Consider the following 12,740-nt stretch of genomic DNA (forward strand, 5'->3'; position numbering starts at 1 on the left):
TCTCCACTCGCATTTTACTATAAGCTGCAAGGAGAAGCCAGGGTATATCCTCCACAGATAGTCTGGAGATCTCCTCAGCTAAGTATTCCAGGTTGTCACTTTTAAATTCTTCCTTCCATCTGACACCAGGACTCAATTTTGCCAAATTTTGTGCCACTTTAAAACAAGGATCACCTTTCTTCCAGTTTGCAACAACACATTCATCATTTCTGCTCAAGTCCTCATCAGAAGTATCTTTAGAGTCCATATTTCCATAAACAGTCTCTTTAAAGCAGTTTTGGCCTTTTCTATCAAGCTCCTCACAACTATTCCAGAAACTCCCCATTATCCATTTAAAAAGCCGTTCCAACATGTTTGGTATTTGCAAACTCAGCAGCAAAAGCACCCCACTTCTCTGGTACCAAAATCTGTCCTAGTTTGCTAATGCTGCAGAATGCAAAACACCAGAGATGGATAAGCTTTTATAAAACAGGGGTTTATTTCACTACACAATTACAGTCTTAAGGCCACAAAGCGTCCAAGGTAATACCTCAGCAATCGGGTACCTTCACCGGAGGATGGCCAATGGCGTCCGGAAAACCTCTGCTAGCTTGGAAGGCAGCTGGCATCTGCTCCAAAGCTCCGGCCTCAAAACGGCTTTCTCCCAGGACGTTCCTCTCTAGCAAGCTTGCTCCTCTTCAAAACATCACTCCCAGCTGCACTCTCTTTCCTCCCCCCGAGTCAGCTCATTTATGTAGCTCCACTGATTAAGGCCCACCCCGAATGGGTGGGGCCACGCCTCCATGAGAACATCTCATCAGAATCATTGCCCACAGCTGGGTGGGGCACATTCCAAGCAAATCCAACCATCACCAAAACGCCTGCCCCACACAAAACCACAAAGATAATGGCATTTGAGGGACACAATACACTCAAACCGACACATGCTGTTTACAAGAGAGTCATCTTAGACCCTGTGACACAAAGACTGAAAGTGAAAGGATGGAAAAAATATTCCACACAAACTGCAATCAAAAGAAAGCGGGGGTTGCTATACTAATATTGTACAAAATAGACTTTGAATGCAAAGATGTCATGAGAGATAAAGAAGGATACTATAAATAAAAGGGATAATTCACCAACAAAAAATAATTATAAATGTTTATGCACTCAATCAAGGGGCTCCAAAATACATGAGACAAACATTGGCTAAACTGAAGGGCGCAATAGATAAGTCTACAATAATAGTGGGAGACTACAATACACCACTCTCTTGTATAGATAGAACAAGTAGACAGAGGACCAGAAAGGAAATTGAGAACTGAAACAATATGATAAATGAATTAAACTTAACAAACATATATAAATCATTGCATCCCCAAATGCCAGGGTATATATTCTTCTCTAGTGCCCAATGGAACATTTTCCAGGATAGATTATATGCTGGGGTACAAAACAAGTCTTAATAAATTTAAAAAGACTGAAATTATTCAAAGCACATTCTCTGGCCACAATGAAATGCAACTAGAAATTGACAACCACCAAAGAACCAGATCTTTTACAAATATATGGAGGTTAAATAACACACTCCTAAACAACCAGTAGGTCTAAGAAGAATTTGCAAGAAAAATTAGTAAATATCTAGAGACAAATGAAAATGAGAACACAACATATCAAAACCTGTTGGATGCAGTGAAGAAAGTGCCAAAAGGGAAATTTATAGCTCTAAATGCATATATCAAAAAGCAAAAAAGAGCTAATATTAAAGTCCTAACTGAAAAACTGAAGAGGCTAAAGAATGATCAGCAAACTATCCCTAAAGCAAGTAGACAAAAAGAAATAACAAAGATTAAAGCAGAAATAAATGAGCTGAAGAACAAAATCAATACAGAGAATAAATAAAACCAAAAGTTGGTTCTTTGAGAAGATCAACAAGATTGACAAACCCTTAGCTAGACTGACAAAGTCAAAAAGAGAGAAGACCCAAATAAATAGAATCAGAAATGGGAAGAGGATAATTGCTACAAATCTCAAGGAAATAAAAAAATATATCTTAAGAAGATGCTATGAACAACTGTATGCCAACAAGCTAGACAATCTAGAGGAAATGGACAATTTCCTGGAAACACATGAACAGCCTAGACTGATCCAAGAAGAATTAGGAGACTTCAACAAACCAATCACAAGCAAACAGATCTAACCAGTCATCAAAAATCTACCTGGCTCAGGGCCAGATGGCTTCACAGGGGACTTTTACCAAACATCCCAAAAAGAATTGACACATTCTGCATAAAGTCTTTCAAAAAATTGAAGAAAAAGGAGCACTACCTAAGTCATTTTATGAAGCTAATATCACTCTGATGCCAAAACCATATAAAACATTACAGAAAAGGAAAACTAAAGGCCAATCTTCCTAATGAATATAGATGCTGTTCTAGTTTGCTAATGCTGCCAGAATTCAAAACACCAGAGAAGGATTGGCTTTTATAAAAGGGGGTTTATTTTGTTACCCAGTTACAGTCTTAAGGCCATAAAGTGTCCAAAGTAACACACTGGACACCTTCACTGGAGGATGGCCAATGGTGTCCAGAAAACCTCTGTTAGCTGGGAAGGCACATGGCTGGTGCCTGCTCCAAAGTTCTGGTTTCAAAATGGCTTTCTCCCAGGACATTCCTCTCTAGGCCCTAGTTCCTCAAAACTGTCACTCTTAGTTTCACTTGGGATATTTGTCCTCTCTCAGCTTCTCCGAGCAAGAGTCTGCTTTCAATGGCCATCTCCAAACTGTCTCTCATCTGCAGCTCCTGTGCTTTCTTCAAAGTGTCACTCTTGGCTGTAGCAAGCTGGCTCCTTCTGTCTGAGGTTATATACTGCTCCAGTAATCAAGATCCACACTGAATGGGTGGGGCCACACCTCCATGGAAATTATCTCATCAGAGTTATCACCTACAGTTGGGTGGGGCACATCTCCATGGAAACACTCAAAAGAATTCCAATCTAATCAGCACTAAAATGTCTGCCCCACAAGATTGCATCAAAGAATATGGCTTTTTCTGGGGGCCATAATACATTCAAACCAGCAAAAATGCAAAAATCCTAAACAAAATACTTGCAAATCAAATCCAACAGCACATTAAAAGAATTATACACTACGACCAAGTGGGGTTCATTCCTGGCATGCAAGGGTGTTTCCACATAAGAAAATCAGTTAATGTGATTCAACACAATAACAAATTAAAATGGAAAAATCAAATGATCATCTTGATGGATGCTGAAAAAGCATTCAACAAAATTCAACATCCATTTTTGATCAAAACATTTCAAAATGTAGAAATTAAAGGAAACTTCCTCAATATGATAAAGGGCATATATGAAAAATCTACAACCAGCAGAGTACTCAATGGTGAGAGGCTGAAAGTTTTCCCCTAAGATCAGGAATGAGACAAGGATGTCCACTGTCACCTCTATTTTTCAACATTGTATTAGAAGTTCTAGCCAGAGTAATACACCAAGATAAAGATGTAAATCTATCCAAATTGGAAAGGGGGAAGTAAAACAGTCATTATTTTCAGATGCTATGATCATATATTTGAAAAATCCTGAGAAGATGACCACAAAGTTACTTGAGCTAATAAAAAAATTCAGCAGAGTGGTGGGATATAAGATTAATGCATATAAGTCAGTAATGTTCCTCTACACTAGCAATGACCTAACTAAAGAGACAATCCAAAAAAAAAATTCCATTTCTAATAGGAACTAAAAAAATCAAGTACCTAGGAATAAACTTAACCAAGGGTATAAAAGGGCTCTAAACAGAAAATTACAAAATTTTACTAAGAGAAACAAAAAAAGACCTAAATAGGTGGGAAATTATCCCATGCTCATAGGGTAAGAAGACAAAATATTGTTAAGATGTCAATTCTTTCCAAATGGATCTATAGATTCAATGCAATCCCAATCCAATTCCAACAACCTACTTTGCAGACTTGGAAAAGCTAGTTATCAAATTTATTTGGAAGGGAAAGGGGCCTCAAATTGCTAAAAACATCCTAAGAAAAAGAAGAACAAAGTGGGGGTATTTACACTTCCAAGCTTTGAAGACTACTATAAAGCTATAGTGGTCAAAAGAACATGGTATTGTCATAAAGATAGACATATTGATCAATGGAATCAAAATGAGAGTTCAGAATAGACCCCAAGATATATGGCTGACTGATTTTTTTTATAATTCATTTTTATTGAGATATATTCACATACCATGCAGTCATACAAAACAGAGCATACATTCAATTGTTTACAGTACCATTATATAGTTGTGCATTCATCACCAAAATTAATTTTTGACATTTTCATTACCACACACACAAAAATAATAAGAATGGAAATTAAAGTGAACAAGAGCAATTGAAGTAAAAAAGAACCCTGGGTGCCTTTCTTTTTCTTCCCCCATTTTTCTACTCACCCATCCATAAACTAGACAAAGGAGAGTGTGGTCCGTATGGCTTTCCCAATCACATTGTCACTCCTCAAAAGCTACATTTTTATACAACCATCTTCAAGATTCATGGGTTCTGGGTTGTAGTTTGATAGTTTCAGGTATTTACTACTACCTATTCCAATTCATTAGAACATAAAAAGGGTTGTATATGTTGTGTGTAAAAGTGCCCACCAGACTGACCTCACAGCTCCTTTTGGAATCTCTTTGCCACTGAAGCTTATTTCATTTCCTTTCACATCCCCCTTTTGGTCAAGAAGATGTTCTCCATCGCACGATGCCAGGTCTAGATTCCTCACCAGGAGTCATGTTCCACATTACCAAGGAGATTCACTCCCCTGGGTGTCAGAGCCCATGTAGGGGGGAGGGCCGTGATTTCACCTGCCAAGTTGGCTTAGCTAGAGAGAGAGGGCCACATCTGAGCAACAAAGAGGCATTCAGGAGGAGGTTCTTAGGCACAATTATAGGGAGGTCTAGCCTCTCCTTTGCAGCAGCATTCTTCCCAAAGGCAAGAACTGTGGTAGAGGACTCAGCCCATGTCTGTGAGCACATCAGCAACCATTGACGTGGGGAAGCCCAACACAGAGTTGATGAACAGTGAAATCCAGAGTCAAGCTAGCTAACTGTTAAGTGAATCCCTCTTAGGCAAACTTGTGAATATTAAAATTAAAGAGAAACTTTTGAAGGCATCAAGAAAAAACTGCATATTTTTAAAACTGAGAACAAGGGTAATGCTGACATTTTCTTTCTCTCAGAAAAATAGGAGGCCCGAGACATTGGCATAACACTTCTAAAGTTTCAAAAAGCAAAAAGACTGCAACTCTATATGCTCTATCTAAATAAAAATAGTTTTAAAAATGAAAGCTAGATAATTCATCATGGAGCATACACATATTAGCGTAAATTTTAAGTAAGCAAGTCAATTTAAATTTTCTCACAATAGACTTAATAGTCATTGACAATTTAAAGCAAATAAAAAGGTAAGTAAGTGTGCCAGTTTGAATGTATTGTGTCCCCCAAATGCCATTATCTTTGTGGTTTTTCTTCTTGGTGCTGGTTAGATTTGCTTGGAATGTGCCCCACCCAGCTGTGGGTGGTGACTTTGGTGGGTTACTCCCATGGAGGCGTGACCCCACCCATTCAGGGTGGGCCTTGATCAGTGGAGCCTTATAAAACATGCTGACTCAAAGAGACTGGACGCAGTGCAGCTGTGAGTGATGTTATTTGAAGAGGAGCAAGCTTGCTAGAGAGGAATGTCCTGGGAGAAGCCATTTTGAAACCAGAACTTTGGAGCAGACGCCAGCCATGTGCCTTCCCAGCTAACAGAGGTTTTCCGGACGCTATTTGCCATCCTCCAGTGAAGGTACCCGATTATTAATGTGTTACCTTGGACACTTTATGGCCTTAAGACTGTAACTATATAGCCAAATAAACCCCCTTTTTATAAAAGCCAATCCATCTCTGGTGTTTTGCATTCTGCAGCATTAGCAAACTAAAACAGTAAGATTTCCAATATATGCAAAAAGAAAAGATGTGGAAAAATAGCAGAAAGATGGTTGTGGGATGGTACATGGAATTCACTGTGGTAAGGTAACTATGTTTTTGATGTGCAAAGTGCTGAGTGAGTAGTCTGTATTGGGAAGTATGTAAGGGAAGTAGGAAGTAAGAAATTGGAACTGGAATGCAACAGGGGTAAAGTTAGCACCACTGCAGCCACTGAGGGCTTCATAAAAACACCTACAGCTAAGAAACCAGTAGAGGAAATAAAACAGAACATTTTTAAAAATATGTGATTAACCCAAAGGAAACAATAAGTGAAGATCTCAGAAACACCCTTCCTGCCACCACCCTCCAAAATTCCCCACAAACTTATGAGACAAAAGAAAACAAATAATAAACCAATAGAATTAAAACTAAGCATATCAACACTTGTATTAAATGTAAGTAGAATGAACACTCCAATTAAACATCATGAGGGACAAGATGAATATAAAAGCAAGACCCAACTATATGCCATTCACAAGAGTTGCACTTATTTATAAAGACAAATAGTTTGAAAGTAAAAGGATGAAAAAGATATGCCATAGATCAGTTAAGTATAATAAAGCTGCAATAGCTGTATTTATATTACATAAAATAGAGTTCAAGACAAATGTTAGAAGACATAAAGTAAGATTTCATAATGATAAAAGAAAACAGAACAGTATGAAAATCCCAAGATGTATGAATCAAGTAAAAAAGCTACAGAGCTTTATTAGGAAATATTGCTACAAACTTTATGCCAAAAAAATTGATGTTAGATTAAAGGAATGACTTCTTTGAAAAGGAGAATCTAAAGAGTCTATAGGATTTGTAATAAAAATTTAATAAGAACAAAATCCTGCATGCTCAGATGACTTCAGATAAATGCTAGCAAAGACTTAAGGAAGAAATGATTCCATTTTACCAAAAATATTTCTGAAAATACAAGAGGAGAAGTGAATGCTTCCAAACATTTTATGAGACCAACATGTCTTTGATATCAAAACCCAGGAAAATGATTAAAAGGAAAGAAAAACTTAGAACAATAGCTCTCATAAAAATAGATGCAAATGTTCTCCACATAATGTTAGTAAATGGATTTCACAACGTGTCAAGAGACCAGTACATTACCTAGCTTAGGACTATATCTTTGGTTTAACATTCTAAATTAAAGAAATGTACTTTACCATACAAGAAGCAAAATGGAGAAAAATCTAATGAGCATCTTAATAATGAAAAAAAACTTGGTCAAATTCAACATTCATTTTTTATAAAATTTCACAACAAACTTGAAATAGAAGAAATTTTCTTCAATCTGATAAAAAATATGCATAAAAAAACCTACATACAACAATAACATAAATATATAAATTGATCAATTTCCTAATGTCCCAAAGAATTCAGCCACGTTTGCTCTCGTGTACTTCTATTCAACATTTGGTTGGAGTGTGTAGTCAATAGAAATAAAGCTCAAATAGAAATAAAAGGCTTACAGCTGGGAAAGGATACATTGAAATTTTCTTATTTGAAGATGACATGATTGTGTCCATAGAAAACCCTGCATAATATAGAAAAAAAATTGCTAGAACCAATATGTAAATTCATCAGGGTTACCTGAAGCAAATAGATACACAAAAATCCATTTTAATTCTTGTACTACTAGGGTTAGAAAGAGACATTTCCCTAAATAGAATTACCTCTGCGTATTTTAGACTTCAAAGTTTGTAAATGTGCTCTTTATTTGATTCAACATGAAATTTAAAAATTAATAATAATAGAAAGTAAGTACTTCTAGGATTCCAAACATAATAAAGAAATCATAAAGTCTTCTAAAAGAGAACAATCATTAAAAACAAGAATGGAAACCAAACCAGACAATATAAATATATCTAAATTAGAAATCCAGAAAATGAAAGCTAGGATCTTAAAAAAAAAAAAGAAAAATTAATAGAAGTAAACTTCTTTGAAAAAAGAGACATGTTAAATAGAAAAGTGGGGCTAAGCAAGCATCACAGAGATAAAAGCTGAGGAATGAGAAGAGGCATTGTAACTCTACTAGAGTCCACAGTGCACATCTAGTAGCAATTCCAAATAAAGAGAATAGAATGGATGTTGCTTAAGCAGTATGAGAAGCACTAATGGCTGAGGATTTTTGAAAGTTGAAGACAGATATGAGTCCTCAAAATCTGATAGCATATCAAGTACTGAACAAGATATTTAAAATAAATCCAAGCATAGACACCATTTAATGAAACTGCAGAATTAATGTATAATTAGAAAAATGTAAAATGATACCCAAGAGGAAAAGGCCTACAAAGGAATATTAGTTTGTCAGTAGACCTTTCATCAACAAAGTAAGATGCCAGTAGATGAAGTCACAAAATCTTCAAAGTATGGAGGGTAAACAACTGTCAGCCCTTTGCCAGTGAATCATGAGGATGAACTAATAGTTCTGGATAAGGAAAGAGAAGCTACCTGACTCAGATGCTTAAAAAAAAAAAAAAGCTAATAATGAATGTTTTTCAACAATAAGAAATGTAAATGAAAAATTAGTTGTGGGATATAAGAAAATATAATGAGCACAGAAATTCATCCAAAGCAATAAAAGAAAAAATCTAAATCATGGGAATGAATACAGATGTGGTCAAAGGCAAATATACATGTGTGTTCACTGCAGTTATAGAAAACATCATGCATTAACCAGCAAAGAATTGGAAATAATAAATGCACACAACAGAACAGAAAGAATGAAACGATCTATTTTATCTGCAAGACGGAATATTTTTGTATTGGGCAATTAATGAAAATACAATTCTTAACAAGAAAATATGTATGCTGAAAAACATGCATCCTAATTCAAGAGTGCCCTCTACTGTCAGTATAGAGAAGTGTGGCTCCTTTAATAAGAGGCTTACATTTTTGTTTCTTCAGGTAATTAATATTTTTCTCTTACTCCCTTTTTATCTTCATCACCACATCATTCAGTATCTGTTAGGGTGTAGTCAGGAGACTGAAACCACCCAGTTAATTTGAAAAGGGAAATGTTAACAAAATTTGTTATGAACAGGGGATTACAGTTATAGGCTTTAGCAAATAAAATTAAAGTGAACTCTAAATATAGAGTATGTTTAATATAAATATTTAATACATTTAATATAAAGCTTACGCCTATGTAAGCTTCACATAGATACGCTAAATGACCACAATGTGATAAGCCCAAGTCAACAGTAGTCCCGAAAACCTTAAAGAACATCCAGAACCCTAGCTGAGATTCTACAGAAGTTTCACTGACTAAATTTATTCTTCAGAAACATAAATCCTTCAGAGAACTTCTATGCTAGCTGAGTCCCAAAACCCAGAAGTAATAGCCTCTTCAAGAACATCAACCAGATGTGTTCCCTTTTCTCATAAAGTTCAATATCCCCTTTCAACAGAAGTTAGTGTAGTCACTGCCTAGACATCCCTGAAGATCAGGAATGTGATCACTCTAGGGGAAGGGGTAGAAACAGACAAGATGGAATTTAACTAAGGATTATGAATACTGAATCTCTATATAATATTCTTTTTCTTAGTTGCTAGGGTATTAGAATAGTTAGAAGGAAAGAATTCAAATGATGGAATTGTAAACCATAGTATCCTTTTGAAATTTGTTCTATAGCTACTTGTTAAATTACTAATTTGAAAGCTATCACTTTTTTGTACATATGTTATATTTCACAATAAGGAAATAACTGAAGTTTTAAAAAGTGAACTCCAAATATAGTACAAACTGATATAGGGAGCACCTACCACCCCTAGGGCTGAGACAGAGAATTCAAGAAAGAGCCTCCTTGTAGTAAATTAAAATAATAAAGGGGCTTTTTCACACCATCATTAAGGTCAGCATCTCTAAAATCAGTAACAGCATAAGGAATTTTGCATTGCCATGTCTTTGTATCTTAGACCTAATGCTTAGTTCCCTCAGGGACCACCCCTGAAAAGTCTAAATATCCTATATTTAAACAATATGTACATTACAGCCATGTTTCCTAGTCAATATATTTACATCTAGCCTCCTCTGACTACCACAAAAGGGAAACTAAAAATTTGCTGTACACACACTTATTTTTTAAAACAAAGGTCAGTTTATTTGATATGTCTGTCTAAATCTAATCACAATACCTTCAGTTACTGTCAGATTGCCCTCATTTCTTTTGCATTAAGAAAGACTTCATCTGAATGAATTTTGCAACTTTTCAGAAAAAGTAGAATCATTCAAAATAAGACCTTTATTTAAGAAGGAAACATAAAATTGTGACACATTTTTCATTTTTTGAGCTTATTCCTTTAGAAATCTGTAATAGTATTAAATTATGCTTTCTATATCCTTAAGGAATTTCCTTTGAAGAGATGCATTTCATTCATATGTAGGACTGAGTATTCCACGTGTATTTTTTCTTTGTCATCAGATATTTTGAAAACTAATTAATTAATCCAACAAGAAAGCAAACTTCACAGTTTAGTATTATTGCCTGAGAAATAACAAACAGAGCTGGAAGGCAATAAAAGCATTTATTAAGGGTCTTAAAATTGCAATCCAAGGAGCACAGATTTACATAGCAACCCAAATTGTTTCTCATTTTGGGGTTTCAAGCAGGATTTTTAAAGAAAAAGAAGTTTATATAAATTGTTTTTAAAGAAATATGATTATTGGATACTTGGGGTGTTTCATATGTCCTTTAAGTAGACACTTTACTGATTTCTTTATCTTGGGGTTGGTTCATGAGTCTAAATGTCCTGAGTTCTAAGAAACATTGTTTCTTATAAATTCACATAGTTTGATAGTCTGTGATACCTGGTTGAGGTGAGCATAAGAGGACTTTCCAGAATGGCCTCCTTACTCTATTTTAAATCTCTCAGCTATAGTAACTCTATTTTGTTTTATTTCTTGTCACACAAGCATTACAGTGGAATTTTACTTCTGAGGCTTAACATTCATATAATTATTTAAAGATATACTAATTATAAGTTTGCTGCTTCATGATTTTTTTACATTTTCTACACCCACCTCACCACTACCTGGATCAAGTTATAAAATATTCACATGATTCAGCACGCCATTAAAAAAAAAAGGCCCTCCTTTGCCACCTCCCAGTTTATATTCTGCCCATCTCCAGAAATAAATATATTTCTGGACTTATGCTTTTTATAGTCTTCCTGTTTTGAACTTCATACCAGTGGAATTGTAATCTATTTAAATTTTGATGTCTCAGATTTTTTACTTAACAACTTATCACTTTTCTTTAATGATTATTTATCTTTAAATTCTTTTAAATAAATATTGGCCTATCACCAATGACAAAAGTTTATCATTGGAGCTTCACATTTATGCTCACGATCCAACTTAAATTGCTTCATTTGGTGTGATAAAGAGGGCAAGATTCAGTTTTGCTTGCCCAGTTGTTGCTTCACCAATTCTGGGGAACTTCATTTCACCATTGAATTGTGTTGGTGCATAAAATAAGTGATCGATGTGTGTGGATCTGTTGCTGGACTCACTTCTGTTGCATTGGTCAGCTTCTCTTACATCATGCCACTACTACACTGCTTTAAATAGTATATATTTATATATATATCTTGATATCATCTACTGAAAGTCTTCCAAATTAGTTCTGCTTCAAGATTTGGCCTTATACACATGTGGTTTTTCATGATCAAGCCAAATATGTGGGTCATATACAAAGCATAAATTATATGGGGAGAATAGAAATCTTAACCATATTGGGACTTCCAATCCATGAATATCATGCCATTTTCAATGTAGAGATCCTACAAATACTTTGTTGAATTCTTCTACACTTTAAGTTTTTAGACATTTATAAAGAATATCTCTTTTGAAGTTTCATTTTACAACTCTGTATTGCTAATAGAAAAATCAATTTTTGTGTATCTGTTCTAAGGTTTTCTTAAATATTTTGTTTTTGCATTATCTGTAAGAATTGCTTACACAACTACATTTTAGTGTTTTACCATTTTTATTCCTTTTATTTTTTTCTCCTTGCTTTAGTGAATTAATACTTCTTTTTTCAATATTAAGAACTACTCTGTTATTTTCTGGTAATTCTTTTTGTTTTGAATTTTATTTTATCTGTTATTAATGTAACCACTCCAATTTTCATATAGTTTCTCACTTGATATACATTTTTAAAAGTTTTTGCTTTCAACTTAACTGTTTTTATTTTTAAAATGTCCTATTTGTAAACAAGATTTATTGAGTTTGAATTTTTTATTTAATCTCATAATGCCTTCTTTTTCACTGGTGTATTTAGCTCATTTTTGTTTTGTCTCAATTAGTGATAATATTGGAAAATTGCAACCACATAACCAATTGTTTCTGTTTGTCTTATTTATTCATTACTACAATTCCATCTTTCCTGCATCTTCAAAGGTCATTCTAATGCTTTTTAGCATTTCATTTTTAATAGCTTATTGGCTGTTATTTAACCATCTATATTTTAATGGTTGATCTTGATGTCAAAGGGCATCATTTACCACATGTAAATAAAGCTTAAAAGGGTTCATTGAAAGAGACAAACTGTTTTTGATCAGACAGATGTCAAACCTAAAATGGAGTGAGATTCTGAATGGCAATCCAGTCACATTTGGTTATAGAGGCATTTAGGGAATATCCAAGTGTGAGTTACAATTATTAAGTGACATTAAGTTTTCTTATTGCATAGAGGCAACTTACAAATCAGGGGGCAGATGT

The 12,740-nt window shown here is 34.7% G+C and overlaps 1 protein-coding gene across 1 annotated transcript in view; it reads right to left on the reverse strand.

Moving 5' to 3' along the window:
- Positions 1-12,740, reverse strand: part of LOC119511807 (complement factor H-like) — a 237,720-nt gene that overhangs the window by 169,578 nt on the left and 55,402 nt on the right.

The sequence above is a fragment of the Choloepus didactylus genome, chromosome 2 (assembly GCF_015220235.1).
Source record: "Choloepus didactylus isolate mChoDid1 chromosome 2, mChoDid1.pri, whole genome shotgun sequence".
Lineage (NCBI taxonomy): Eukaryota > Metazoa > Chordata > Mammalia > Pilosa > Megalonychidae > Choloepus > Choloepus didactylus.